Genomic DNA, 25,000 nt, shown 5'->3' with positions numbered 1-25,000 from the left:
CGCTGTGGTGGTGCAAGTCTACAGTGTTCCACATACAATGGTACAGGAAAAGAAAAAACATCCGCCCAACATGGGGCCCTAACCCACGACCCTGAGATTAAGAGTCTCATGCTCTACCGACTGAGCTAGCCAGGCTTGGTTGCGAATGCATGGAGGTGATGGCAAGGCAAGGCAAGGCATCTAGACACTCCTGCTTTGTTTCATACACTAAAGTACACGAGTAAGTGTAAAATTAAGTACCTGTGGAGCATTGGTGGTTCAGTGGTAGAATTCTCGCCTTCCACGCGGGAGGCCTGAGTTTTTGCTGATATGGCAGTGCATTTTGTGAAAGTGAGGACAGCCATTTGCGCTTTGGTGGTGCAAGTTAACAGTGTTCCACATACAATGGTACAGGAAAAGAAAAAAAACATCTGCCCAATGTGGGGCTCGAACCCACGACCCTGAGATTAAGAGTCTCATGCTTTACCGACTGTGTTAGCAATGCTTGGTAACCGAGGAGTTGTGGTGATGGAAAGGGAAGGCATCCTGACTCTCCTGCTTTGTTTTGTACACTAAAGTACATGAGTAAGTCTAAAATTAAGCATCTGTGGATCATTGGTGGTTCAGTGGTAGAAATCTAGCCGGCCACGTGGGAGGCCGGGTTCAATTCCCGGTCAATACATTCCTGAGTTTTTGCTGATAGGGCAGTGCATTTTGTGAAAGTGAGGACAGCCATTTGCGCGGTGGTGATGCAAGTATACACTGTTCCACATACAATGGTACAGGAAGAGAAAAAAACAACTGCCCAACATGGAGCTCAAATACATGACCCTAAGATTAATAGTCTTATGCTCTAGCGACTGTGCTAGTCGGGCTTGGTTACGTAGGCTTGGAGGTGATGGCAAGGCAAGGCATCCTGACACTCCTGCTTTGTTTTATACACTAAAGTACATGAGTAAGTGTAAAATTAGGCATCTGTGGAGCATTGGTGGTTCAGTGGTAGAATTCTCGCCTGCCACGCGTGAGGCCTGGAATCGATTCCCGGCCAATGCAGTCCTGAGTTTTTGCTGATATGGCAGTGTATTTTGTGAAAGTGAGGACAGCCATTTGCGCTGTGGTGGGGCAAGTATACAGTGTTCCACATACAATGGTACAGGAAAAGAAAAAACATCCGCCCAACATGGGGCCCTAACCCACGACCCTGAGATTAAGAGTCTCATGCTCTACCGACTGAGCTAGCCAGGCTTGGTTGAGAATATATGGAGGTGATGGCAAGGCAAGGCATCCTGACACTCCTGCTTTGTTTCATACACTAAAGTACACGAGTAAGTGTAAAATTAAGTACCTGTGGAGCATTGGTGGTTCAGTGGTAGAATTCTCGCCTTCCACGCGGGAGGCCTGAGTTTTTGCTGATATGGCAGTGCATTTTGTGAAAGTGAGGACAGCCATTTGCGCTGTGGTGGTGCAAGTTGACAGTGTTCCACATACAATGGTACAGGAAAAGAAAAAAAACATCCGTCCAATGTTGGGCTCGAACCCACGACCCTGAGATTAAGAATCTCATGATTTACCGACTGAGTTAGCAATGCTTGGTAACCGAGGAGTTGTGGTGATGGAAAGGGAAGGCATCCGAACTCTCCTGCTTTGTTTTGTACACTAAAGTACATGAGTAAGTTTAAAAATAAGCATCTGTGGATCATTGGTGGTTCAGTGGTAGAAATCTAGCCGGCCACGTGGGAGGCCGGGTTCAATTCCCGGTCAATACATTCCTGAGTTTTTGCTGATAGGGCAGTGCATTTTGTGAAAGTGAGGACAGCCATTTGCGCTGTGGTGATGCAAGTATACACTGTTCCACATACAATGGTACAGGAAGAGAAAAAAACAACTGCCCAACATGGAGCTCAAATACATGACCCTAAGATTAATAGTCTTATGCTCTAGCGACTGTGCTTGTCGGGCTAGGTTACGTAGGCTTGGAGGTGATGGCAAGGCAAGGCATCCTGACACTCCTGCTTTGTTTTATACACTAAAGTACATGAGTAAGTGTAAAATTAGGCATCTGTGGAGCATTGGTGGTTCAGTGGTAGAATTCTCGCCTGCCACGCGTGAGGCCCGGAATCGATTCCCGGCCAATGCAGTCCTGAGTTTTTGCTGATATGGCAGTGTATTTTGTGAAAGTGAGGACAGCCATTTGCGCTGTGGTGGTGCAAGTATACAGTGTTCCACATACAATGGTACAGGAAAAGAAAAAACATCCGCCCAACGTGGGGCTCAAACCCACGACCCTGAGATTAAGAGTCTTATGCTCTACCGACTGAGCTAGCCAGGCTTGGTTGTGAATGTATGGAGGTGATGGCAAGGCAAGGCAAGGCATCCTGACACTCCTGCTTTGTTTCATACACTAAAGTACACGAGTAAGTGTAAAATTAAGTATCTGTGGAGCATTGGTGGTTCAGTGGTAGAATTCTCGCCTGCCACGCGGGAGCCCCGGGTTCGATTCCTGGCCAATGCAGTCCTGAGTTTTTGCTGATATGGCAGTGCATTTTGTGAAAGTGAGGACAGCCATTTGTGCTGTGTTGGGGCAAGTTGACAGTGTTCCACATACAATGGTACAGGAAAAGAAAAAAAACATCCGCCCAATGTGGGGCTCGAACCCACGACCCTGAGATTAAGAGTCTCATGCTTTACCGACTGAGTTAGCAATGCTTGGTAACCGAGGCGTTGTGGTGATGGCAAGGCATCCTGACTCTCCTGCTTTGTTTTGTACACTAAAGTACATGAGTAAGTCTAAAATTAAGCATCTGTGGATCATTGGTGGTTCAGTGGTAAAAATCTAGCCGGCCACGTGGGAGGCCGGGTTCAATTCCCGGTCAATACATTCCTGAGTTTTTGCTGATAGGGCAGTGCATTTTGTGAAAGTGAGGACAGCCATTTGCGCTTTGGTGATGCAAGTATACACTGTTCCACATACAATGGTACAGGAAGAGAAAAAAACAACTGCCCAACATGGAGCTCAAATACATGACCCTAAGATTAATAGTCTTATGCTCTAGCGACTGTGCTAGTCGGGCTTGATTACGTAGGCTTGGAGGTGATGGCAAGGCAAGGCATCCTGACACTCCTGCTTTGTCTTATACACTAAAGTACATGAGTAAGTGTAAAATAAGGCATCTGTGGAGCATTGGTGGTTCAGTGGTAGAATTCTCGCCTGCCACGCGTGAGGCCCGGAATCGATTCCCGGCCAATGCGGTCTTGAGTTTTTCCTGATATGGCAGTGTATTTTGTGAAAGTGAGGACAGCCATTTGCGCTGTTGTGGTGCAAGTATACAGTGTTCCACATACAATGGTACAGGAAAAGAAAAAACATCCGCCCAACGTGGGGCTCGAACCCACGACCCTGAGATTAAGAGTCTCATGCTCTACCGACTGAGCTAGCCAGGCTTGGTTGAGAATGTATGGAGGTGATGGCAAGGCAAGGCATCCTGACACTCCTGCTTTGTTTCATACACTAAAGTACACGAGTAAGTGTAAAATTAAGTATCTGTGGAGCATTGGTGGTTCAGTGGTAGAATTCTCGCCTGCCACGCGGGAGGCCCGGGTTCGATTCCTGGCCAATGCAGTCCTGAGTTTTTGCTGATATGGCAGTGTATTTTGTAAAAGTGAGGACAGCCATTTGTGCTGTGGTGGGGCAAGTTGACAGTGTTTCACATACAATGGTACAGGAAAAGAAAAAAAACATCCGCCCAATGTGGGGTTCAAACCCACAACCCTGAGATTAAGAGTCTCATGCTTTACCGACTGAGTTAGCAATGCTTGGTAACCGAGGAGTTGTGGTGATGGCAAGGCAAGGCATCCTGACTCTCCTGCTTTGTTTTGTACACTAAAGTACATGAGTAAGTCTAAAATTAAGCATCTGTGGATCATTGGTGGTTCAGTGGTAGAAATCTAGCCGGCCACGTGGGAGGCCGGGTTCAATTCCCGGTCAATACATTCCTGAGTTTTTGCTGATAGGGCAGTGCATTTTGTGAAAGTGAGGACAGCCATTTGCGCTGTGGTGATGCAAGTATACACTGTTCCACATACAATGGTACAGGAAGAGAAAAAAACAACTGCCCAACATGGAGCTCAAATACATGACCCAAAGATTAATAGTCTTATGCTCTAGCAACTGTGCTAGTCGGGCTTGGTTACGTAGGATTGGAGGTGATGGCAAGGCAAGGCATCCTGACACTCCTGTTTTGTTTTATACACTAAAGTACATGAGTAAGTGTAAATTTAGGCATCTGTGGAGCATTGGTGGTTCAGTGGTAGAATTCTCGCCTGCCACGCGTGAGGCCCGGAATCGATTCCCGGCCAATGCAGTCCTGAATTTTTGCTGATATGGCAGTGTATTTTGTGAAAGTGAGGACAGCCATTTGCGCTGTGGTGGTGCAAGTATACAGTGTTCCACATACAATGGTACAGGAAAAGAAAAAACATCCGTACAACGTGGGGCTCGAACCCACGACCCTGAGATAAAGACTCTCATGCTCTACCGACTGAGCTAGCCAGGCTTATTTGAGAATGTATGGAGGTGATGGCAAGGCAAGACATCCTGACACTCCTGCTTTGTTTCATACACTAAAGTACACGAGCAAGTGTAAAATTAAGTATCTGTGGAACATTGGTGGTTCAGTGATAGAATTCTCGCCTGCCATGCGGGAGGTCTGGGTTCGATTCCCGGCCAATGCAGTCCTGAGTTTTTGCTGATATGGCAGTGCATTTTGTGAAAGTGAGAACAGCCATTTGCGCTGTGGTGGTGCAAGTATACACTGTTCCACATACAATGGTACAGGAAAAGAAAAAAAACATCCGCCCAATGTGGGGCTCGAACCCACGACCCTGAGATTAAGAGTCTCATGCTTTACCGACTGAGTTAGCAATGCTTGGTAACCGAGGCGTTGTGGTGATGGCAAGGCATCCTGACTCTCCTGCTTTGTTTTGTACACTAAAGTACATGAGTAAGTCTAAAATTAAGCATCTGTGGATCATTGGTGGTTCAGTGGTAAAAATCTAGCCGGCCACGTGGGAGGCCGGGTTCAATTCCCGGTCAATACATTCCTGAGTTTTTGCTGATAGGGCAGTGCATTTTGTGAAAGTGAGGACAGCCATTTGCGCTTTGGTGATGCAAGTATACACTGTTCCACATACAATGGTACAGGAAGAGAAAAAAACAACTGCCCAACATGGAGCTCAAATACATGACCCTAAGATTAATAGTCTTATGCTCTAGCGACTGTGCTAGTCGGGCTTGATTACGTAGGCTTGGAGGTGATGGCAAGGCAAGGCATCCTGACACTCCTGCTTTGTTTTATACACTAAAGTACATGAGTAAGTGTAAAATAAGGCATCTGTGGAGCATTGGTGGTTCAGTGGTAGAATTCTCGCCTGCCACGCGTGAGGCCCGGAATCGATTCCCGGCCAATGCGGTCTTGAGTTTTTCCTGATATGGCAGTGTATTTTGTGAAAGTGAGGACAGCCATTTGCGCTGTTGTGGTGCAAGTATACAGTGTTCCACATACAATGGTACAGGAAAAGAAAAAACATCCGCCCAACGTGGGGCTCGAACCCACGACCCTGAGATTAAGAGTCTCATGCTCTACCGACTGAGCTAGCCAGGCTTGGTTGAGAATGTATGGAGGTGATGGCAAGGCAAGGCATCCTGACACTCCTGCTTTGTTTCATACACTAAAGTACACGAGTAAGTGTAAAATTAAGTATCTGTGGAGCATTGGTGGTTCAGTGGTAGAATTCTCGCCTGCCACGTGGGAGGCCCGGGTTCGATTCCCGGCCAATGCAGTCCTGAGTTTTTGCTGATATGGCAGTGCATTTTGTGAAAGTGAGGACAGCCATTTGCACTGTGGTGGTGCAAGTTGACAGTGTTCCACATACAATGGTACAGGAAAAGAAAAAAAACATCCGCCCAATGTGGGGCTCGAACCCACGACCCTGAGATTAAGCGTCTCATGCTTTACCGACTGAGTTAGCAATGCTTGGTAACCGAGGAGCTGTGGTGATGGCAAGGCAAGGCATCCTGACTCTCCTGCTTTGTTTTGTACACTAAAGTACATGAGTAAGTCTAAAATTAAGCATCTGTGGATCATTGGTGGTTCAGTGGTAGAAATCTAGCCGGCCACGTGGGAGGCCGGGTTCAAATCCCGGTCAATACATTCCTGAGTTTTTGCTGATAGGGCAGTGCATTTTGTGAAAGTGAGGACATCCATTTGCGCTGTGGTGATGCAAGTATACACTGTTCCACATACAATGGTACAGGAAGAGAAAAAAACAACTGCCCAACATGGAGCTCAAATACATGACCCTAAGATTAATAGTCTTATGCTCTAGCGACTGTGCTAGTCGGGCTTGGTTACGTAGGCTTGGAGGTGATGGCAAGGCAAGGCATCCTGACACTCCTGCTTTGTTTTATACACTAAAGTACATGAGTAAGTGTAAAATTAGGCATCTGTGGAGCATTGGTGGTTCAGTGGTAGAATTCTCGCCTGCCACGCGTGAGGCCCGGAATCGATTCCCGGCCAATGCAGTCCTGAGTTTTTGCTGATATGGCAGTGTATTTTGTGAAAGTGAGGACAGCTATTTGCGCTGTGGTGGGGCAAGTTGACAGTGTTCCACATACAATGGTACAGGAAAAGAAAAAAAACATCCGCCCAATGTGGGGCTCAAACCAACAACCCTGAGATTAAGAGTCTCATGCTTTACCGACTGAGTTAGCAATGCTTGGTAACCGAGGAGTTGTGGTGATGGCAAGGCAAGGCATCCTGACTCTCCTGCTTTGTTTTGTACACTAAAGTACATGAGTAAGTCTAAAATTAAGCATCTGTGGATCATTGGTGGTTCAGTGGTAGAAATCTCGCCGGCCACGTGGGAGGCCGGGTTCAATTCCCGGTCAATACATTCCTGAGTTTTTGCTGATAGGGCAGTGCATTTTGTGAAAGTGAGGACAGCCATTTGCGCTGTGGTGATGCAAGTATACACTGTTCCACATACAATGGTACAGGAAGAGAAAAAAACAACTGCCCAACATGGAGCTCAAATACATGACCCTAAGATTAATAGTCTTATGCTCTAGCAACTGTGCTAGTCGGGCTTGGTTACGTAGGATTGGAGGTGATGGCAAGGCAAGGCATCCTGACACTCCTGCTTTGTTTTATACACTAAAGTACATGAGTAAGTGTAAATTTAGGCATCTGTGGAGCATTGGTGGTTCAGTGGTAGAATTCTCGCCTGCCACGCGTGAGGCCCGGAATCGATTCCCGGCCAATGCAGTCCTGAATTTTTGCTGATATGGCAGTGTATTTTGTGAAAGTGAGGACAGCCATTTGCGCTGTGGTGGTGCAAGTATACAGTGTTCCACATACAATGGTACAGGAAAAGAAAAAACATCCGCACAACGTGGGGCTCGAACCCACGACCCTGAGATTAAGACTCTCATGCTCTACCGACTGAGCTAGCCAGGCTTATTTGAGAATGTGTGGAGGTGATGGCAAGGCAAGACATCCTGACACTCCTGCTTTGTTTCATACACTAAAGTACACGAGCAAGTGTAAAATTAAGTATCTGTGGAGCATTGGTGGTTCAGTGGTAGAATTCTCGCCTGCCACGCGGGAGCCCTGGGTTTGATTCCCGGCCAATGCAGTCCTGAGTTTTTGCTGATATGGCAGTGCATTTTGTGAAAGTGAGGACAGCCATTTGTGCTGTGGTGGGGCAAGTTGATAGTGTTCCACATACAATGGTACAGGAAAAGAAAAAAAACATCCGCCCAATGTGGGGCTCGAACCCACGACCCTGAGATTAAGAGTATCATGCTTTACTGACTGAGTTAGCAATGCTTGGTAACCGAGGAGTTGTGAAGATGGCAAGGCAAGGCATCCTGACTCTCCTGCTTTGTTTTGTACACTAAAGTACATGAGTAAGTCTAAAATTAAGCATCTGTGGATCATTGGTGGTTCAGTGGTAGAAATCTAGCCGGCCACGTGGGAGGCCGGGTTCAATTCCCGGTCAATACATTCCTGAGTTTTTGCTGATAGGGCAGTGCATTTTGTGAAAGTGAGGACAGCCATTTGCGCTGTGGTGATGCAAGTATACACTGTTCCACATACAATGGTACAGGAAGAGAAAAAAACAACTGCCCAACATGGAGCTCAAATACATGACCCTAAGATTAATAGTCTTATGCTCTAGCGACTGTGCTAGTCGGGCTTGGTTACGTAGGCTTGGAGGTGATGGCAAGGCAAGGCATCCTGACACTCCTGCTTTGTTTTATACACTAAAGTACATGAGTAAGTGTAAAATTAGGCATCTGTGGAGCATTGGTGGTTCAGTGGTAGAATTCTCGCCTGCCACGCGTGAGGCCCGGAATCGATTCCCGGCCAATGCAGTCCTGAGTTTTTGCTGATATGGCAGTGTATTTTGTGAAAGTGAGGACAGCCATTTGCGCTGTGGTGGTGCAAGTATACAGTGTTCCACTTACAATGGTACAGGAAAAGAAAAAACATCCGCCCAACGTGGGGCTCAAACCCACGACCCTGAGATTAAGAGTCTCATGCTCTACCGACTGAGCTAGCCAGGCTTGGTTGAGAATGTATGGAGGTGATGGCAAGGCAAGGCATCCTGACACTCCTGCTTTGTTTCATACACTAAAGTACACGAGTAAGTGTAAAATTAAGTATCTGTGGAGCATTGGTGGTTCAGTGGTAGAATTCTCGCCTGCCACGCGGGAGGCCCGGGTTCGACTCCCGGCCAATGCAGTCCTGAGTTTTTGCTGATATGGCAGTGCATTTTGTGAAAGTGAGGACAGCCATTTGCGCTGTGGTGGTGCAAGTTGACAGTGTTCCACATACAATGGTACAGGAAAAGAAAAAAAACATCCGCCCAATGTGGGGCTCGAACCCACGACCCTGAGATTAAGAGTCTCATGCTTTACCGACTGAGTTAGCAATGCTTGGTAACCGAGGAGTTGTGGTGATGGGAAGGGACGGCATCCTGACTCTCCTGCTTTGTTTTGTACACTAAAGTACATGAGTAAGTTTAAAAATAAGCATCTGTGGATCATTGGTGGTTCAGTGGTAGAAATCTAGCCGGCCACGTGGGAGGCCGGGTTCAATTCCCGGTCAATACATTCCTGAGTTTTTGCTGATAGGGCAGTGCATTTTGTGAAAGTGAGGACAGCCATTTGCGCTGTGGTGATGCAAGTATACACTGTTCCACATACAATGGTACAGGAAGAGAAAAAAACAACTGCCCAACATGGAGCTCAAATACATGACCCTAAGATTAATAGTCTTATGCTCTAGCGACTGTGCTAGTCGGGCTAGGTTACGTAGGCTTGGAGGTGATGGCAAGGCAAGGCATCCTGACACTCCTGCTTTGTTTTATACACTAAAGTACATGAGTAAGTGTAAAATTAGGCATCTGTGGAGCATTGGTGGTTCAGTGGTAGAATTCTCGCCTGCCACGCGTGAGGCCCGGAATTGATTCCCGGCCAATGCAGTCCTGAGTTTTTGCTGATATGGCAGTGTATTTTGTGAAAGTGAGGACAGCCATTTGCGCTGTGGTGGTGCAAGTATACAGTGTTCCACATACAATGGTACAGGAAAAGAAAAAACATCCGCCCAACGTGGGGCTCGAACCCACGACCCTGAGATTAAGAGTCTCATGCTCTACCGACTGAGCTAGCCAGGCTTGGTTGTGAATGTGTGGAGGTGATGGCAAGGCAAGGCAAGGCATCCTGACACTCCTGCTTTGTTTCATACACTAAAGTACACGAGTAAGTGTAAAATTAAGTATCTGTGGAGCATTGGTGGTTCAGTGGTAGAATTCTCGCCTGCCACGCGGGAGCCCCGGGTTCGATTCCTGGCCAATGCAGTCCTGAGTTTTTTCTGATATGGCAGTGCATTTTGTGAAAGTGAGAACAGCCATTTGCGCTGTGGTGGTGCAAGTTGACAGTGTTCCACATACAATGGTACAGGAAAAGAAAAAAAACATCCGCCCAATGTGGGGCTCGAACCCACGACCCTGAGATTAAGAGTCTCATGTTTTACCGACTGAGTTAGCAATGCTTGGTAACCGAAGAGTTGTGGTGATGGAAAGGGAAGGCATCCTAACTCTCCTGCTTTGTTTTGTACACTAAAGTACATGAGTAAGTTTAAAAATAAGCATCTGTGGATCATTGGTGGTTCAGTGGTAGAAATCTAGCCGGCCACGTGGGAGGCCGGGTTCAATTCCCGGTCAATACATTCCTGAGTTTTTGCTGATAGGGCAGTGCATTTTGTGAAAGTGAGGACAGCCATTTGCGCTGTGGTGATGCAAGTATACACTGTTCCACATACAATGGTACAGGAAGAGAAAAAAACAACTGCCCAACATGGAGCTCAAATACATGACCCTAAGATTAATAGTCTTATGCTCTAGCGACTGTGCTAGTCGGGCTAGGTTACGTAGGCTTGGAGGTGATGGCAAGGCAAGGCATCCTGACAATCCTGCTTTGGTTTATAGACTAAAGTACATGAGTAAGTGTAAAATTAGGCATCTGTGGAGCATTGGTGGTTCAGTGGTAGAATTCTCGCCTGCCACGCGTGAGGCCCAGAATCGATTCCCGGCCAATGCAGTCCTGAGTTTTTGCTGATATGGCAGTGTATTTTGTGAAAGTGAGGACAGCCATTTGCGCTGTGGTGGTGCAAGTATACAGTGTTCCACATACAATGGTACAGGAAAAGAAAAAACGTCCGCCCAACGTGGGGCTCAAACCCACGACCCTGAGATTAAGAGTCTCATGCTCTACCGACTGAGCTAGCCAGGCTTGGTTGTGAATGTATGGAGGTGATGGCAAGGCAAGGCATCCTGACACTCCTGCTTTGTTTCATACACTAAAGTACACGAGTAAGTGTAAAATTAAGTATCTGTGGAGCATTGGTGGTTCAGTGGTAGAGTTCTCGCCTGCCAAGCGGGAGCCCTGGGTTTGATTCCCGGCCAATGCAGTCCTGAGTTTTTGCTGATATGGCAGTGCATTTTGTGAAAGTGAGGACAGCCATTTGTGCTGTGGTGGGGCAAGTTGATAGTGTTCCACATACAATGGTACAGGAAAAGAAAAAAAACATCCGCCCAATGTGGGGCTCGAACCCACGACCCTGAGATTAAGAGTATCATGCTTTACTGACTGAGTTAGCAATGCTTGGTAACCGAGGAGTTGTGGTGATGGCAAGGCAAGGCATCCTGACTCTCCTGCTTTGTTTTGTACACTAAAGTACATGAGTAAGTCTAAAATTAAGCATCTGTGGATCATTGGTGGTTCAGTGGTAGAAATCTAGCCGGCCACGTGGGAGGCCGGGTTCAATTCCCGGTCAATACATTCCTGAGTTTTTGCTGATAGGGCAGTGCATTTTGTGAAAGTGAGGACAGCCATTTGCGCTGTGGTGATGCAAGTATACACTGTTCCACATACAATGGTACAGGAAGAGAAAAAAACAACTGCCCAACATGGAGCTCAAATACATGACCCTAAGATTAATAGTCTTATGCTCTAGCGACTGTGCTAGTCGGGCTTGGTTACGTAGGCTTGGAGGTGATGGCAAGGCAAGGCAAGGCATCCTGACACTCCTGCTTTGTTTTATACACTAAAGTACATGAGTAAGTGTAAAATTAGGCATCTGTGGAGCATTGGTGGTTCAGTGGTAGAATTCTCGCCTGCCACGCGTGAGGCCCGGAATCGATTCCCGGCCAATGCAGTCCTGAGTTTTTGCTGATATGGCAGTGTATTTTGTGAAAGTGAGGACAGCCATTTGCGCTGTGGTGGTGCAAGTATACAGTGTTCCACATACAATGGTACAGGAAAAGAAAAAACATCCGCCCAACGTGGGGCTCGAACCCACGACCCTGAGATTAAGAGTCTCATGCTCTACCGACTGAGCTAGCCAGGCTTGGTTGAGAATGTATGGAGGTGATGGCAAGGCAAGGCATCCTGACACTCCTGCTTTGTTTCATACACTAAAGTACACGAGTAAGTGTAAAATTAAGTATCTGTGGAGCATTGGTGGTTCAGTGGTAGAATTCTCGCCTGCCACGCGGGAGGCCCGGGTTCGATTCCCGGCCAATGCAGTCCTGAGTTTTTGCTGATATGGCAGTGCATTTTGTGAAAGTGAGGACAGCCATTTGCGCTGTGGTGGTGCAAGTTGACAGTGTTCCACATACAATGGTACAGGAAAAGAAAAAAAACATCCGCCCAATGTGGGGCTCGAACCCACGACCCTGAGATTAAGAGTCTCATGCTTTACCGACTGAGTTAGCAATGCTTGGTAACCGAGGAGTTGTGGTGATGGAAAGGGAAGGCATCCTGACTCTCCTGCTTTGTTTTGTACACTAAAGTACATGAGTAAGTTTAAAAATAAGCATCTGTGGATCATTGGTGGTTCAGTGGTAGAAATCTAGCCGGCCACGTGGGAGGCCGGGTTCAATTCCCGGTCAATACATTCCTGAGTTTTTGCTGATAGGGCAGTGCATTTTGTGAAAGTGAGGACAGCCATTTGCGCTGTGGTGATGCAAGTATACACTGTTCCACATACAATGGTACAGGAAGAGAAAAAAACAACTGCCCAACATGGAGCTCAAATACATGACCCTAAGATTAATAGTCTTATGCTCTAGCGACTGTGCTAGTCGGGCTTGATTACGTAGGCTTGGAGGTGATGGCAAGGCAAGGCATCCTGACACTCCTGCTTTGTTTTATACACTAAAGTACATGAGTAAGTGTAAAATAAGGCATCTGTGGAGCATTGGTGGTTCAGTGGTAGAATTCTCGCCTGCCACGCGTGAGGCCCGGAATCGATTCCCGGCCAATGCGGTCTTGAGTTTTTCCTGATATGGCAGTGTATTTTGTGAAAGTGAGGACAGCCATTTGCGCTGTTGTGGTGCAAGTATACAGTGTTCCACATACAATGGTACAGGAAAAGAAAAAACATCCGCCCAACGTGGGGCTCGAACCCACGACCCTGAGATTAAGAGTCTCATGCTCTACCGACTGAGCTAGCCAGGCTTGGTTGAGAATGTATGGAGGTGATGGCAAGGCAAGGCATCCTGACACTCCTGCTTTGTTTCATACACTAAAGTACACGAGTAAGTGTAAAATTAAGTATCTGTGGAGCATTGGTGGTTCAGTGGTAGAATTCTCGCCTGCCACGTGGGAGGCCCGGGTTCGATTCCCGGCCAATGCAGTCCTGAGTTTTTGCTGATATGGCAGTGCATTTTGTGAAAGTGAGGACAGCCATTTGCACTGTGGTGGTGCAAGTTGACAGTGTTCCACATACAATGGTACAGGAAAAGAAAAAAAACATCCGCCCAATGTGGGGCTCGAACCCACGACCCTGAGATTAAGAGTCTCATGCTTTACCGACTGAGTTAGCAATGCTTGGTAACCGAGGAGCTGTGGTGATGGCAAGGCAAGGCATCCTGACTCTCCTGCTTTGTTTTGTACACTAAAGTACATGAGTAAGTCTAAAATTAAGCATCTGTGGATCATTGGTGGTTCAGTGGTAGAAATCTAGCCGGCCACGTGGGAGGCCGGGTTCAAATCCCGGTCAATACATTCCTGAGTTTTTGCTGATAGGGCAGTGCATTTTGTGAAAGTGAGGACATCCATTTGCGCTGTGGTGATGCAAGTATACACTGTTCCACATACAATGGTACAGGAAGAGAAAAAAACAACTGCCCAACATGGAGCTCAAATACATGACCCTAAGATTAATAGTCTTATGCTCTAGCGACTGTGCTAGTCGGGCTTGGTTACGTAGGCTTGGAGGTGATGGCAAGGCAAGGCATCCTGACACTCCTGCTTTGTTTTATACACTAAAGTACATGAGTAAGTGTAAAATTAGGCATCTGTGGAGCATTGGTGGTTCAGTGGTAGAATTCTCGCCTGCCACGCGTGAGGCCCGGAATCGATTCCCGGCCAATGCAGTCCTGAGTTTTTGCTGATATGGCAGTGTATTTTGTGAAAGTGAGGACAGCTATTTGCGCTGTGGTGGGGCAAGTTGACAGTGTTCCACATACAATGGTACAGGAAAAGAAAAAAAACATCCGCCCAATGTGGGGCTCAAACCAACAACCCTGAGATTAAGAGTCTCATGCTTTACCGACTGAGTTAGCAATGCTTGGTAACCGAGGAGTTGTGGTGATGGCAAGGCAAGGCATCCTGACTCTCCTGCTTTGTTTTGTACACTAAAGTACATGAGTAAGTCTAAAATTAAGCATCTGTGGATCATTGGTGGTTCAGTGGTAGAAATCTAGCCGGCCACGTGGGAGGCCGGGTTCAATTCCCGGTCAATACATTCCTGAGTTTTTGCTGATAGGGCAGTGCATTTTGTGAAAGTGAGGACAGCCATTTGCGCTGTGGTGATGCAAGTATACACTGTTCCACATACAATGGTACAGGAAGAGAAAAAAACAACTGCCCAACATGGAGCTCAAATACATGACCCTAAGATTAATAGTCTTATGCTCTAGCAACTGTGCTAGTCGGGCTTGGTTACGTAGGATTGGAGGTGATGGCAAGGCAAGGCATCCTGACACTCCTGCTTTGTTTTATACACTAAAGTACATGAGTAAGTGTAAATTTAGGCATCTGTGGAGCATTGGTGGTTCAGTGGTAGAATTCTCGCCTGCCACGCGTGAGGCCCGGAATCGATTCCCGGCCAATGCAGTCCTGAATTTTTGCTGATATGGCAGTGTATTTTGTGAAAGTGAGGACAGCCATTTGCGCTGTGGTGGTGCAAGTATACAGTGTTCCACATACAATGGTACAGGAAAAGAAAAAACATCCGCACAACGTGGGGCTCGAACCCACGACCCTGAGATTAAGACTCTCATGCTCTACCGACTGAGCTAGCCAGGCTTATTTGAGAATGTGTGGAGGTGATGGCAAGGCAAGACATCCTGACACTCCTGCTTTGTTTCATACACTAAAGTACACGAGCAAGTGTAAAATTAAGTATCTGTGGAGCATTGGTGGTTCAGTGGTAGAATTCTCGCCTGCCACGCGGGAGCCCTGGGTTTGATTCCCGGCCAATGCAGTCCTGAGTTTTTGCTGATATGGCAGTGCATTTTGTGAAAGTGAGGACAGCCATTTGTGCTGTGGTGGGGCAAGTTGATAGTGTTCCACATACAATGGTACAGGAAAAGAAAAAAAACATCCGCCCAATGTGGGGCTCGAACCCACGACCCTGAGATTAAGAGTATCATGCTTTACTGACTGAGTTAGCAATGCTTGGTAACCGAGGAGTTGTGAAGATGGCAAGGCAAGGCATCCTGACTCTCCTGCTTTGTTTTGTACACTAAAGTACATGAGTAAGTCTAAAATTAAGCATCTGTGGATCATTGGTGGTTCAGTGGTAGAAATCTAGCCGGCCACGTGGGAGGCCGGGTTCAATTCCCGGTCAATACATTCCTGAGTTTTTGCTGATAGGGCAGTGCATTTTGTGAAAGTGAGGACAGCCATTTGCGCTGTGGTGATGCAAGTATACACTGTTCCACATACAATGGTACAGGAAGAGAAAAAAACAACTGCCCAACATGGAGCTCAAATACATGACCCTAAGATTAATAGTCTTATGCTCTAGCGACTGTGCTAGTCGGGCTTGGTTACGTAGGCTTGGAGGTGATGGCAAGGCAAGGCATCCTGACACTCCTGCTTTGTTTTATACACTAAAGTACATGAGTAAGTGTAAAATTAGGCATCTGTGGAGCATTGGTGGTTCAGTGGTAGAATTCTCGCCTGCCACGCGTGAGGCCCGGAATCGATTCCCGGCCAATGCAGTCCTGAGTTTTTGCTGATATGGCAGTGTATTTTGTGAAAGTGAGGACAGCCATTTGCGCTGTGGTGGTGCAAGTATACAGTGTTCCACTTACAATGGTACAGGAAAAGAAAAAACATCCGCCCAACGTGGGGCTCAAACCCACGACCCTGAGATTAAGAGTCTCATGCTCTACCGACTGAGCTAGCCAGGCTTGGTTGAGAATGTATGGAGGTGATGGCAAGGCAAGGCATCCTGACACTCCTGCTTTGTTTCATACACTAAAGTACACGAGTAAGTGTAAAATTAAGTATCTGTGGAGCATTGGTGGTTCAGTGGTAGAATTCTCGCCTGCCACGCGGGAGGCCCGGGTTCGACTCCCGGCCAATGCAGTCCTGAGTTTTTGCTGATATGGCAGTGCATTTTGTGAAAGTGAGGACAGCCATTTGCGCTGTGGTGGTGCAAGTTGACAGTGTTCCACATACAATGGTACAGGAAAAGAAAAAAAACATCCGCCCAATGTGGGGCTCGAACCCACGACCCTGAGATTAAGAGTCTCATGCTTTACCGACTGAGTTAGCAATGCTTGGTAACCGAGGAGTTGTGGTGATGGGAAGGGACGGCATCCTGACTCTCCTGCTTTGTTTTGTACACTAAAGTACATGAGTAAGTTTAAAAATAAGCATCTGTGGATCATTGGTGGTTCAGTGGTAGAAATCTAGCCGGCCACGTGGGAGGCCGGGTTCAATTCCCGGTCAATACATTCCTGAGTTTTTGCTGATAGGGCAGTGCATTTTGTGAAAGTGAGGACAGCCATTTGCGCTGTGGTGATGCAAGTATACACTGTTCCACATACAATGGTACAGGAAGAGAAAAAAACAACTGCCCAACATGGAGCTCAAATACATGACCCTAAGATTAATAGTCTTATGCTCTAGCGACTGTGCTAGTCGGGCTAGGTTACGTAGGCTTGGAGGTGATGGCAAGGCAAGGCATCCTGACACTCCTGCTTTGTTTTATACACTAAAGTACATGAGTAAGTGTAAAATTAGGCATCTGTGGAGCATTGGTGGTTCAGTGGTAGAATTCTCGCCTGCCACGCGTGAGGCCCGGAATTGATTCCCGGCCAATGCAGTCCTGAGTTTTTGCTGATATGGCAGTGTATTTTGTGAAAGTGAGGACAGCCATTTGCGCTGTGGTGGTGCAAGTATACAGTGTTCCACATACAATGGTACAGGAAAAGAAAAAACATCCGCCCAACGTGGGGCTCGAACCCACGACCCTGAGATTAAGAGTCTCATGCTCTACCGACTGAGCTAGCCAGGCTTGGTTGTGAATGTGTGGAGGTGATGGCAAGGCAAGGCAAGGCATCCTGACACTCCTGCTTTGTTTCATACACTAAAGTACACGAGTAAGTGTAAAATTAAGTATCTGTGGAGCATTGGTGGTTCAGTGGTAGAATTCTCGCCTGCCACGCGGGAGCCCCGGGTTCGATTCCTGGCCAATGCAGTCCTGAGTTTTTTCTGATATGGCAGTGCATTTTGTGAAAGTGAGAACAGCCATTTGCGCTGTGGTGGTGCAAGTTGACAGTGTTCCACATACAATGGTACAGGAAAAGAAAAAAAACATCCGCCCAATGTGGGGCTCGAACCCACGACCCTGAGATTAAGAGTCTCATGTTTTACCGACTGAGTTAGCAATGCTTGGTAACCGAAGAGTTGTGGTGATGGAAAGGGAAGGCATCCTAACTCTCCTGCTTTGTTTTGTACACTAAAGTACATGAGTAAGTTTAAAAATAAGCATCTGTGGATCATTGGTGGTTCAGTGGTAGAAATCTAGCCGGCCACGTGGGAGGCCGGGTTCAATTCCCGGTCAATACATTCCTGAGTTTTTGCTGATAGGGCAGTGCATTTTGTGAAAGTGAGGACAGCCATTTGCGCTGTGGTGATGCAAGTATACACTGTTCCACATACAATGGTACAGGAAGAGAAAAAAACAACTGCCCAACATGGAGCTCAAATACATGACCCTAAGATTAATAGTCTTATGCTCTAGCGACTGTGCTAGTCGGGCTAGGTTACGTAGGCTTGGAGGTGATGGCAAGGCAAGGCATCCTGACAATCCTGCTTTGGTTTATAGACTAAAGTACATGAGTAAGTGTAAAATTAGGCATCTGTGGAGCATTGGTGGTTCAGTGGTAGAATTCTCGCCTGCCACGCGTGAGGCCCAGAATCGATTCCCGGCCAATGCAGTCCTGAGTTTTTGCTGATATGGCAGTGTATTTTGTGAAAGTGAGGACAGCCATTTGCGCTGTGGTGGTGCAAGTATACAGTGTTCCACATACAATGGTACAGGAAAAGAAAAAACGTCCGCCCAACGTGGGGCTCAAACCCACGACCCTGAGATTAAGAGTCTCATGCTCTACCGACTGAGCTAGCCAGACTTGGTTGTGAATGTATGGAGGTGATGGCAAGGCAAGGCATCCTGACACTCCTGCTTTGTTTCATACACTAAAGTACACGAGTAAGTGTAAAATTAAGTATCTGTGGAGCATTGGTGGTTCAGTGGTAGAGTTCTCGCCTGCCAAGCGGGAGCCCTGGGTTTGATTCCCGGCCAATGCAGTCCTGAGTTTTTGCTGATATGGCAGTGCATTTTGTGAAAGTGAGGACAGCCATTTGTGCTGTGGTGGGGCAAGTTGATAGTGTTCCACATACAATGGTACAGGAAAAGAAAAAAAACATCCGCCCAATGTGGGGCTCGAACCCACGACCCTGAGATTAAGAGTATCATGCTTTACTGACTGAGTTAGCAATGCTTGGTAACCGAGGAGTTGTGGTGATGGCAAGGCAAGGCATCCTGACTCTCCTGCTTTGTTTTGTACACTAAAGTACATGAGTAAGTCTAAAATTAAGCATCTGTGGATCATTGGTGGTTCAGTGGTAGAAATCTAGCCGGCCACGTGGGAGGCCGGGTTCAATTCCCGGTCAATACATTCCTGAGTTTTTGCTGATAGGGCAGTGCATTTTGTGAAAGTGAGGACAGCCATTTGCGCTGTGGTGATGCAAGTATACACTGTTCCACATACAATGGTACAGGAAGAGAAAAAAACAACTGCCCAACATGGAGCTCAAATACATGACCCTAAGATTAATAGTCTTATGCTCTAGCGACTGTGCTAGTCGGGCTTGGTTACGTAGGCTTGGAGGTGATGGCAAGGCAAGGCAAGGCATCCTGACACTCCTGCTTTGTTTTATACACTAAAGTACATGAGTAAGTGTAAAATTAGGCATCTGTGGAGCATTGGTGGTTCAGTGGTAGAATTCTCGCCTGCCACGCGTGAGGCCCGGAATCGATTCCCGGCCAATGCAGTCCTGAGTTTTTGCTGATATGGCAGTGTATTTTGTGAAAGTGAGGACAGCCATTTGCGCTGTGGTGGTGCAAGTATACAGTGTTCCACATACAATGGTACAGGAAAAGAAAAAACATCCGCCCAACGTGGGGCTCGAACCCACGACCCTGAGATTAAGAGTCTCATGCTCTACCGACTGAGCTAGCCAGGCTTGGTTGAGAATGTATGGAGGTGATGGCAAGGCAAGGCATCCTGACACTCCTGCTTTGTTTCATACACTAAAGTACACGAGTAAGTGTAAAATTAAGTATCTGTGGAGCATTGGTGGTTCAGTGGTAGAATTCTCGCCTGCCACGCGGGAGGCCCGGGTTCGATTCCCGGCCAATGCAGTCCTGAGTTTTTGCTGATATGGCAGTGCATTTTGTGAAAGTGAGGACAGCCATTTGCGCTGTGGTGGTGCAAGTTGACAGTGTTCCACATACAATGGTACAGGAAAAGAAAAAAAACATCCGCCCAATGTGGGGCTCGAACCCACGACCCTGAGATTAAGAGTCTCATGCTTTACCGACTGAGTTAGCAATGCTTGGTAACCGAGGAGTTGTGGTGATGGAAAGGGAAGGCATCCTGACTCTCCTGCTTTGTTTTGTACACTAAAGTACATGAGTAAGTTTAAAAATAAGCATCTGTGGATCATTGGTGGTTCAGTGGTAGAAATCTAGCCGGCCACGTGGGAGGCCGGGTTCAATTCCCGGTCAATACATTCCTGAGTTTTTGCTGATAGGGCAGTGCATTTTGTGAAAGTGAGGACAGCCATTTGCGCTGTGGTGATGCAAGTATACACTGTTCCACATACAATGGTACAGGAAGAGAAAAAAACAACTGCCCAACATGGAGCTCAAATACATGACCCTAAGATTAATAGTCTTATGCTCTAGCGACTGTGCTAGTCGGGCTAGGTTACGTAGGCTTGGAGGTGATGGCAAGGCAAGGCATCCTGACACTCCTGCTTTGTTTTATACACTAAAGTACATGAGTAAGTGTAAAATTAGGCATCTGTGGAGCATTGGTGGTTCAGTGGTAGAATTCTCGCCTGCCACGCGTGAGGCCCGGAATTGATTCACGGCCAATGCAGTCCTGAGTTTTTGCTGATATGGCAGTGTATTTTGTGAAAGTGAGGACAGCCATTTGCGCTGTGGTGGTGCAAGTATACAGTGTTCCACATACAATGGTACAGGAAAAGAAAAAACATCCGCCCAACGTGGGGCTCGAACCCACGACCCTGAGATTAAGAGTCTCATGCTCTACCGACTGAGCTAGCCAGGCTTGGTTGTGAATGTGTGGAGGTGATGGCAAGGCAAGGCAAGGCATCCTGACACTCCTGCTTTGTTTCATACACTAAAGTACACGAGCAAGTGTAAAATTAAGTATCTGTGGAACATTGGTGGTTCAGTGATAGAATTCTCGCCTGCCATGCGGGAGGTCTGGGTTCGATTCCCGGCCAATGCAGTCCTGAGTTTTTGCTGATATGGCAGTGCATTTTGTGAAAGTGAGAACAGCCATTTGCGCTGTGGTGGTGCAAGTATACACTGTTCCACATACAATGGTACAGGAAAAGAAAAAAAACATCCGCCCAATGTGGGGTTCAAACCCACGACCCTGAGATTAAGAGTCTCATGCTTTACCGACTGAGTTAGCAATGCTTGGTAACCGAGGCGTTGTGGTGATGGCAAGGCATCCTGACTCTCCTGCTTTGTTTTGTACACTAAAGTACATGAGTAAGTCTAAAATTAAGCATCTGTGGATCATTGGTGGTTCAGTGGTAGAAATCTAGCCGGCCACGTGGGAGGCCGGGTTCAAATCCCGGTCAATACATTCCTGAGTTTTTGCTGATAGGGCAGTGCATTTTGTGAAAGTGAGGACAGCCATTTGCGCTGTGGTGATGCAAGTATACACTGTTCCACATACAATGGTACAGGAAGAGAAAAAAACAACTGCCCAACATGGAGCTCAAATACATGACCCTAAGATTAATAGTCTTATGCTCTAGCGACTGTGCTAGTCGGGCTTGGTTACGTAGGCTTGGAGGTGATGGCAAGGCAAGGCATCCTGACACTCCTGCTTTGTTTTATACACTAAAGTACATGAGTAAGTGTAAAATTAGGCATCTGTGGAGCATTGGTGGTTCAGTGGTAGAATTCTCGCCTGCCACGCGTGAGGCCCGGAATTGATTCCCGGCCAATGCAGTCCTGAGTTTTTGCTGATATGGCAGTGTATTTTGTGAAAGTGAGGACAGCTATTTGCGCTGTGGTGGGGCAAGTTGACAGTGTTCCACATACAATGGTACAGGAAAAGAAAAAAAACATCCGCCCAATGTGGGGCTCAAACCCACGACCCTGAGATTAAGAGTCTCATGCTTTACCGACTGAGTTAGCAATGCTTGGTAACCGAGGCGTTGTTGTGATGGCAAGGCATCCTGACTCTCCTGCTTTGTTTTGTACACTAAAGTACATGAGTAAGTCTAAAATTAAGCATCTGTGGATCATTGGTGGTTCAGTGGTAAAAATCTAGCCGGCCACGTGGGAGGCCGGGTTCAATTCCCGGTCAATACATTCCTGAGTTTTTGCTGATAGGGCAGTGCATTTTGTGAAAGTGAGGACAGCCATTTGCGCTTTGGTGATGCAAGTATACACTGTTCCACATACAATAGTACAGGAAAAGAAAAAACATCCACCCAACGTGTGGCTCGAACCCACGACCCTGAGATTAAGAGTCTCATGCTCTACCGACTGAGCTAGCCAGGCTTGGTTGAGAATGTATGGAGGTGATGGCAAGGCAAGGCATCCTGACACTCCTGCTTTATTTCATACACTAAAGTACACGAGTAAGTGTAAAATTAAGTATCTGTGGAGCATTGGTGGTTCAGTGGTAGAATTCTCGCCTGCCACGCGGGAGGCCCGAGTTCGATTCCCGGCCAATGCAGTCCTGAGTTTTTGCTGATATGGCAGTGTATTTTGTAAAAGTGAGGACAGCTATTTGCGCTGTGGTGGTGCAAGTATACAGTGTTCCACATACGATGGTACAGGAAAAGAAAAAACATCCGCCCAACGTGGGGCTCGAACCCACGACCCTGAGATTAAGAGTCTCATGCTCTACCGACTGAGCTAGCCAGGCTTGGTTGCGAATGTATGGAGGTGATGGCAAGGCAAGGCAAGGCATCCTGACACTCCTGCTTTGTTTCATACACTAAAGTACACGAGTAAGTGTAAAATTAAGTACCTGTGTAGTATTGGTGGTTCAGTGGTAGAATTCTCGCCTGTCACGCGGGAGGCCCGGGTTCGATTCCCGACCAATGCAGTCCTGAGTTTTTGCTGATATGGCAGTGCATTTTGTGAAAGTGAGGACAGCCATTTGCGCTGTGGTGGTGCAAGTTGACAGTGTTCCACATACAATGGTACAGGAAAAGAAAAAAAACATCCACCCAATGTGGGGCTCGAACCCACGATCCTGAGATTAAGAGTCTCATGCTTTTCCGACTGAGTTAGCAATGCTTGGTAACCGAGGAGTTGTGGTGATGGCAAGGCAAGGCATCCTGACTCTCCTGCTTTGTTTTGTACACTAAAGTACATGAGTAAGTCTAAAATTAAGCATCTGTGGATCATTGGTGGTTCAGTGGTAGAAATCTAGCCGGCCACGTGGGAGGCCGGGTTCAATTCCCCGTCAATACATTCCTGAGTTTTTGCTGATAGGGCAGTGCATTTTGTGAAAGTGAGGACAGCCATTTACGCTGTGGTGATGCAAGTATACACTGTTCCACATACAATGGTACAGGAAGAGAAAAAAACAACTGCCCAACATGGAGCTCAAATACATGACCCTAAGATTAATAGTCTTATGCTCTAGCGACTGTGCTAGTCGGGCTTGGTTACGTAGGCTTGGAGGTGATGGCAAGGCAAGGCATCCTGACACTCCTGCTTTGTTTTATACACTAAAGTACATAAGTAAGTGTAAAATTAGGCATCTGTGGAGCATTGGTGGTTCAGTGGTAGAATTCTCGCCTGCCACTCGTGAGGCCCGGAATCGATTCCCGGCCAATGCAGTCCTGAGTTTTTGCTGATATGGCAGTGTATTTTGTGAAAGTGAGGACAGCCATTTGCGCTGTGGTGGTGCAAGTTGACAGTGTTCCACATACAATGGTACAGGAAAAGAAAAAACATCCGCCCAACGTGGGGCTCGAACCCACGACCCTGAGGTTAAGAGTCTCATGCTCTACAGACTGAGCTAGCCAGGCTTGGTTGAGAATGTATGGAGGTGATGGCAAGGCAAGGCATCCTGACACTCCTGCTTTGTTTCATACACTAAAGTACACGAGTAAGTGTAAAATTAAGTACCTGTGGAGCATTGGTGGTTCAGTGGTAGAATTCTCGCCTGCCACGCGGGAGGCCCGGGTTCGATTCCCGGCCAATGCAGTCCTGAGTTTTTGCTGATATGGCAGTGCATTTTGTGAAAGTGAGGACAGCCATTTTCGCTGTGGTGGTGCAAGTTGACAGTGTTCCACATACAATGGTACAGGAAAAGAAAAAAAACATCCGCCCAATGTGGGGCTCGAACCCACGACCCTGAGATTAAGAGTCTCATGCTTTACCGACTGAGTTAGCAATGCTTGGTAACCGAGGAGTTGTGGTGATGGCAAGGCAAGGCATCCTGACTCTCCTGCTTTGTTTTGTACACTAAAGTACATGAGTAAGTCTAAAATTAAGCATCTGTGGATCATTGGTGGTTCAGTGGTAGAAATCTAGCCGGCCACGTGGGATGCCGGGTTCAATTCCCGGTCAATACATTCCTGAGTTTTTGCTGATAGGGCAGTGAATTTTGTGAAAGTGAGGACAGCCATTTGCGCTGTGGTGATGCAAGTATACACTGTTCCACATACAATGGTAAAGGAAGAGAAAAAAACAACTGCCCAACATGGAGCTCAAATACATGACCCTAAGATTAATAGTCTTATGCTCTAGCGACTGTGCTAGTCGGGCTTGGTTACGTAGGCTTGGAGGTGATGGCAAGGCAAGGCATCCTGACACTCCTGCTTTGTTTTATACACTAAAGTACATGAGTAAGTGTAAAATTAGGCATCTGTGGAGCATTGGTGGTTCAGTGGTAGAATTCTCGCCTGCCACTCGTGAGGCCCGGAATCGATTCCCGGCCAATGCAGTCCTGAGTTTTTGCTGATATGGCAGTGTATTTTGTGAAAGTGAGGACAGCCATTTGCGCTGTGGTGGTGCAAGTATACAGTGTTCCACATACAATGGTACAGGAAAAGAAAAGACATCCACCCAACGTGGGGCTCGAACCCACGACCCTGAGATTAAGAGTCTCATGCTCTACCGACTGAGCTAGCCAGGCTTGGTTGAGAATGTATGGAGGTGATGGCAAGGCAAGGCATCCTGACTCTCCTGCTTTATTTCATACACTAAATTACACGAGTAAGTGTAAAGTTAAGTATCTGTGGAGCATTGGTGGTTCAGTGGTAGAATTCTCGCCTGCCACGCGGGAGGCCCGGGTTCGATTTCTGGCCAATGCAGTCCTGAATTTTTGCTGATATGGCAGTGCATTTTGTGAAAGTGAGGACAGCCATTTGCGCTGTGGTGGTGCAAGTTGACAGTGTTCCACATACAATGGTACAGGAAAAGAAAAAAAACATCCGACCAATGTAGGGCTCGAACCCACGACCCTGAGATTAAGAGTCTCATGCTTTACCAACTGAGTTAGCAATGCTTGGTAACCAAGGAGTTGTGGTGATGGCAAGGCATCCTGACTCTCCTGCTTTGTTTTGTACACT

The 25,000-nt window shown here is 47.1% G+C and overlaps 34 non-coding genes across 34 annotated transcripts; 18 read left to right on the top strand and 16 right to left on the bottom strand.

Annotated features, from left to right (window-relative positions):
• Positions 1-2,235: 2,235 nt before the first annotated feature.
• On the bottom strand, positions 2,236-2,308 carry TRNAK-CUU (transfer RNA lysine (anticodon CUU)). The gene has a single exon. It is a non-coding gene; the product is annotated as a tRNA-Lys (tRNA).
• A 112-nt stretch (positions 2,309-2,420) lies between these two features.
• On the top strand, positions 2,421-2,491 carry TRNAG-GCC (transfer RNA glycine (anticodon GCC)). The gene has a single exon. It is a non-coding gene; the product is annotated as a tRNA-Gly (tRNA).
• An 856-nt stretch (positions 2,492-3,347) lies between these two features.
• On the bottom strand, positions 3,348-3,420 carry TRNAK-CUU (transfer RNA lysine (anticodon CUU)). The gene has a single exon. It is a non-coding gene; the product is annotated as a tRNA-Lys (tRNA).
• Positions 3,421-3,527: 107 nt separating this feature from the next.
• On the top strand, positions 3,528-3,598 carry TRNAG-GCC (transfer RNA glycine (anticodon GCC)). Its single transcript has one exon. It is a non-coding gene; the product is annotated as a tRNA-Gly (tRNA).
• Positions 3,599-5,566: 1,968 nt separating this feature from the next.
• Positions 5,567-5,639, bottom strand: TRNAK-CUU (transfer RNA lysine (anticodon CUU)). The gene has a single exon. It is a non-coding gene; the product is annotated as a tRNA-Lys (tRNA).
• Positions 5,640-5,746: 107 nt separating this feature from the next.
• On the top strand, positions 5,747-5,817 carry TRNAG-GCC (transfer RNA glycine (anticodon GCC)). The gene has a single exon. It is a non-coding gene; the product is annotated as a tRNA-Gly (tRNA).
• Positions 5,818-7,600: 1,783 nt separating this feature from the next.
• On the top strand, positions 7,601-7,671 carry TRNAG-GCC (transfer RNA glycine (anticodon GCC)). The gene has a single exon. It is a non-coding gene; the product is annotated as a tRNA-Gly (tRNA).
• Positions 7,672-8,532: 861 nt separating this feature from the next.
• TRNAK-CUU (transfer RNA lysine (anticodon CUU)) lies at positions 8,533-8,605 on the bottom strand. The gene has a single exon. It is a non-coding gene; the product is annotated as a tRNA-Lys (tRNA).
• Positions 8,606-8,712: 107 nt separating this feature from the next.
• Positions 8,713-8,783, top strand: TRNAG-GCC (transfer RNA glycine (anticodon GCC)). Its single transcript has one exon. It is a non-coding gene; the product is annotated as a tRNA-Gly (tRNA).
• An 861-nt stretch (positions 8,784-9,644) lies between these two features.
• Positions 9,645-9,717, bottom strand: TRNAK-CUU (transfer RNA lysine (anticodon CUU)). The gene has a single exon. It is a non-coding gene; the product is annotated as a tRNA-Lys (tRNA).
• A 112-nt stretch (positions 9,718-9,829) lies between these two features.
• On the top strand, positions 9,830-9,900 carry TRNAG-GCC (transfer RNA glycine (anticodon GCC)). Its single transcript has one exon. It is a non-coding gene; the product is annotated as a tRNA-Gly (tRNA).
• An 861-nt stretch (positions 9,901-10,761) lies between these two features.
• On the bottom strand, positions 10,762-10,834 carry TRNAK-CUU (transfer RNA lysine (anticodon CUU)). Its single transcript has one exon. It is a non-coding gene; the product is annotated as a tRNA-Lys (tRNA).
• Positions 10,835-10,941: 107 nt separating this feature from the next.
• Positions 10,942-11,012, top strand: TRNAG-GCC (transfer RNA glycine (anticodon GCC)). Its single transcript has one exon. It is a non-coding gene; the product is annotated as a tRNA-Gly (tRNA).
• Positions 11,013-11,878: 866 nt separating this feature from the next.
• On the bottom strand, positions 11,879-11,951 carry TRNAK-CUU (transfer RNA lysine (anticodon CUU)). The gene has a single exon. It is a non-coding gene; the product is annotated as a tRNA-Lys (tRNA).
• A 107-nt stretch (positions 11,952-12,058) lies between these two features.
• On the top strand, positions 12,059-12,129 carry TRNAG-GCC (transfer RNA glycine (anticodon GCC)). The gene has a single exon. It is a non-coding gene; the product is annotated as a tRNA-Gly (tRNA).
• Positions 12,130-12,990: 861 nt separating this feature from the next.
• Positions 12,991-13,063, bottom strand: TRNAK-CUU (transfer RNA lysine (anticodon CUU)). Its single transcript has one exon. It is a non-coding gene; the product is annotated as a tRNA-Lys (tRNA).
• A 107-nt stretch (positions 13,064-13,170) lies between these two features.
• On the top strand, positions 13,171-13,241 carry TRNAG-GCC (transfer RNA glycine (anticodon GCC)). Its single transcript has one exon. It is a non-coding gene; the product is annotated as a tRNA-Gly (tRNA).
• A 1,783-nt stretch (positions 13,242-15,024) lies between these two features.
• Positions 15,025-15,095, top strand: TRNAG-GCC (transfer RNA glycine (anticodon GCC)). The gene has a single exon. It is a non-coding gene; the product is annotated as a tRNA-Gly (tRNA).
• An 861-nt stretch (positions 15,096-15,956) lies between these two features.
• On the bottom strand, positions 15,957-16,029 carry TRNAK-CUU (transfer RNA lysine (anticodon CUU)). The gene has a single exon. It is a non-coding gene; the product is annotated as a tRNA-Lys (tRNA).
• A 107-nt stretch (positions 16,030-16,136) lies between these two features.
• TRNAG-GCC (transfer RNA glycine (anticodon GCC)) lies at positions 16,137-16,207 on the top strand. Its single transcript has one exon. It is a non-coding gene; the product is annotated as a tRNA-Gly (tRNA).
• Positions 16,208-17,068: 861 nt separating this feature from the next.
• TRNAK-CUU (transfer RNA lysine (anticodon CUU)) lies at positions 17,069-17,141 on the bottom strand. Its single transcript has one exon. It is a non-coding gene; the product is annotated as a tRNA-Lys (tRNA).
• Positions 17,142-17,253: 112 nt separating this feature from the next.
• TRNAG-GCC (transfer RNA glycine (anticodon GCC)) lies at positions 17,254-17,324 on the top strand. The gene has a single exon. It is a non-coding gene; the product is annotated as a tRNA-Gly (tRNA).
• An 861-nt stretch (positions 17,325-18,185) lies between these two features.
• On the bottom strand, positions 18,186-18,258 carry TRNAK-CUU (transfer RNA lysine (anticodon CUU)). Its single transcript has one exon. It is a non-coding gene; the product is annotated as a tRNA-Lys (tRNA).
• A 107-nt stretch (positions 18,259-18,365) lies between these two features.
• TRNAG-GCC (transfer RNA glycine (anticodon GCC)) lies at positions 18,366-18,436 on the top strand. Its single transcript has one exon. It is a non-coding gene; the product is annotated as a tRNA-Gly (tRNA).
• An 866-nt stretch (positions 18,437-19,302) lies between these two features.
• Positions 19,303-19,375, bottom strand: TRNAK-CUU (transfer RNA lysine (anticodon CUU)). Its single transcript has one exon. It is a non-coding gene; the product is annotated as a tRNA-Lys (tRNA).
• A 107-nt stretch (positions 19,376-19,482) lies between these two features.
• Positions 19,483-19,553, top strand: TRNAG-GCC (transfer RNA glycine (anticodon GCC)). The gene has a single exon. It is a non-coding gene; the product is annotated as a tRNA-Gly (tRNA).
• Positions 19,554-20,414: 861 nt separating this feature from the next.
• On the bottom strand, positions 20,415-20,487 carry TRNAK-CUU (transfer RNA lysine (anticodon CUU)). The gene has a single exon. It is a non-coding gene; the product is annotated as a tRNA-Lys (tRNA).
• Positions 20,488-21,892: 1,405 nt separating this feature from the next.
• Positions 21,893-21,965, bottom strand: TRNAK-CUU (transfer RNA lysine (anticodon CUU)). The gene has a single exon. It is a non-coding gene; the product is annotated as a tRNA-Lys (tRNA).
• A 107-nt stretch (positions 21,966-22,072) lies between these two features.
• Positions 22,073-22,143, top strand: TRNAG-GCC (transfer RNA glycine (anticodon GCC)). The gene has a single exon. It is a non-coding gene; the product is annotated as a tRNA-Gly (tRNA).
• Positions 22,144-22,262: 119 nt separating this feature from the next.
• On the bottom strand, positions 22,263-22,335 carry TRNAK-CUU (transfer RNA lysine (anticodon CUU)). The gene has a single exon. It is a non-coding gene; the product is annotated as a tRNA-Lys (tRNA).
• A 112-nt stretch (positions 22,336-22,447) lies between these two features.
• Positions 22,448-22,518, top strand: TRNAD-GUC (transfer RNA aspartic acid (anticodon GUC)). Its single transcript has one exon. It is a non-coding gene; the product is annotated as a tRNA-Asp (tRNA).
• A 1,041-nt stretch (positions 22,519-23,559) lies between these two features.
• TRNAG-GCC (transfer RNA glycine (anticodon GCC)) lies at positions 23,560-23,630 on the top strand. The gene has a single exon. It is a non-coding gene; the product is annotated as a tRNA-Gly (tRNA).
• An 861-nt stretch (positions 23,631-24,491) lies between these two features.
• TRNAK-CUU (transfer RNA lysine (anticodon CUU)) lies at positions 24,492-24,564 on the bottom strand. The gene has a single exon. It is a non-coding gene; the product is annotated as a tRNA-Lys (tRNA).
• Positions 24,565-24,671: 107 nt separating this feature from the next.
• TRNAG-GCC (transfer RNA glycine (anticodon GCC)) lies at positions 24,672-24,742 on the top strand. Its single transcript has one exon. It is a non-coding gene; the product is annotated as a tRNA-Gly (tRNA).
• Positions 24,743-25,000: the final 258 nt, after the last annotated feature.

This window comes from Pseudophryne corroboree, chromosome 3 (assembly GCF_028390025.1).
Source record: "Pseudophryne corroboree isolate aPseCor3 chromosome 3, aPseCor3.hap2, whole genome shotgun sequence".
NCBI classification, from domain to species: Eukaryota; Metazoa; Chordata; class Amphibia; order Anura; family Myobatrachidae; genus Pseudophryne; species Pseudophryne corroboree.
The sequence above is the reverse complement of the archived record's forward strand: the minus strand, read 5'-3'. Positions and strand labels throughout refer to the sequence as shown.